The 1,900-nt window shown below is 40.5% G+C and overlaps 1 pseudogene; it reads right to left on the bottom strand.

Moving 5' to 3' along the window:
- Window positions 1-874: 874 nt before the first annotated feature.
- Window positions 875-1,474, bottom strand: LOC143437281 (bcl-2-like protein 2 pseudogene; annotated as a pseudogene).
- Between the last annotated feature and the right edge of the window lie 426 nt (window positions 1,475-1,900).

The following is a 1,900-nucleotide window of genomic DNA, read 5'->3' as shown; positions in this document are numbered from 1 at the left end:
GCCACTTTTTAGGGTCAGGAATATTTAAATCACCACAGTTTACTTCAACTATGAATTTTTTCATGCATTTAAATATGATTAGGACATGCAGAGGCTTTAACATGTTAATTACTTGCAGATGGTTTCTCTCTCATATGTGTTCATTTCTGTATTCAGAAACCACTGTGGCATGTAAACGATTTCCCAACTTTAGAACAATCAAAAGGTTTCTGCTCAGTTTGTGTTCTTTTATGTCTTTGGAGACTACAGAGATAGGCACAGGCTTTACCACATTCATTACATCTGTAAGGTTTCTCCAAGGTGTATGTTCCTTTAAGTGTTTGGAGAGTACAGGGACATGTAAAGTCTTTATCACATTGACAACATTCATAAATTTCACTCTGCACATTTTCTTTTGTGTATTCAGAAATGACTGTGTCCTGGAAAGGCTTTACCTCATTCATGACATTCAGTTTCTCTCTAGTATGTGTTCTTTTATGTAATGGGTAATGACTGTGCAGTGCAATGGCTTAGCACCTTGATGACACCGAGTCACTCTCTTGAATGTGTTCTATAATGTAGTCGTAGATAAAAGTGAATTGTCAGTTTTTCCCCAGTGATTACATTAATGAGGATTCTCTCCACTGTGATTTCTTTGTGTATGTGTAAAGAATTATGACATGCAAAAGCTTTACCACATTGTTAATATTCCATTAGGTTTTTAATCATAAAAACTTAACTATTCATAGGCCTGCTCCCACCCCACTTCTAACGTAAATTTTTAGAAATTTTAAACTTCAGTATCATCATAACTTTCATTTTCCTGACCTAAAGTTCGATATCGATGGCGTAACACTAAAATCTGAACAGCACTTACCCTTTCTCTAACAAAAGTTCACCAGCGTGGATGAAGAAAAACCAATTTAAGAAAGACCCCTACAGATATCAGGGCCCCCAGTGTCACGGCCCCTGTCAGTATTGTCTTTACTGACATCCAGTTCCCTTCCTGTAGACACCATGTCTTTTTCAGGGCCCTGTTCCCGTACAGGGCTGTGAACTCCGTCCAGCCGCCATTGTTGTGGATCCAGTCAGCCAGGTGTATTTCTAGATAGGCCACCATCCAATCCTGTATCTGCCTCACCAATGGCTCTAAGTTTTTGTCTATACTCTCAGCACACAGGGCCGCCCCAAAGACAAAGAATGCCACAAGACGGCCCCAATTGGGGCCTCCTTGGAATAGTTCCTCAGAAACCTGGATGAAGCATTGTTGGGCTGAGCCTGGGGTCACCTGTAGTTGAGCAACCAGGTCAGAGAGGGTGTGCTGGAAGCGGGTCTCAAATTCATCTCCAGCCGCCCGCATGGCTTGGTGTAGCGGGTTGGTTGTTGGGCCTTCTCCTGGGCCAGCTCCTCGGACATAACCCTTCTGCCTTAGCTTGTAGCCTACAAAGTCGGCCACTAGAGCCCGTGTATCTGGGGTTGAGGCTGGGGTCGTCATCAGGTGCGTTCAGCTGGGTTCCAAGTTTCCAGCTCAGTGATGTCAGACTGAGTTTCCTGCTTGGAACTGGTGCTCAGGCCTCCGGTCTCATATGTTGAGCCATCTAGAAAGCTTTCATGCGGGAAAACAGGGATTTGGAAAGAACAATATTAGGATTGAGTGCCCTGAAGAAAAAAAAGAAAATAGAAAAAAAAAGAAAGAAAAACAAGGAAAAAAAAACAAAAAAATGAAAAAAGAAAGAGGAAAAGGAAAAAAGAATAAAAAGAAAAAAAGAAAAAAGAAAGAGAAAAAAGAAAAGAGAAAAAAAGAAAAAAGAAAAAAGGAAAGAAAAATAGAAAAAAAGAAAAAACAAAAAAGGAAGGAAGAAAAAAGAAAAAAAAAAGAAAAAGAAAAAAAGAAAAGGATTGAGTGCCCCCCTGTCTCAGT

This window comes from Arvicanthis niloticus, chromosome Y (assembly GCF_011762505.2).
Source record: "Arvicanthis niloticus isolate mArvNil1 chromosome Y, mArvNil1.pat.X, whole genome shotgun sequence".
In the NCBI taxonomy this organism is placed as follows: Eukaryota; Metazoa; Chordata; class Mammalia; order Rodentia; family Muridae; genus Arvicanthis; species Arvicanthis niloticus.
Note: the sequence above shows the minus strand (reverse complement) of the source record. Positions and strands in the feature narration are given on the sequence as shown.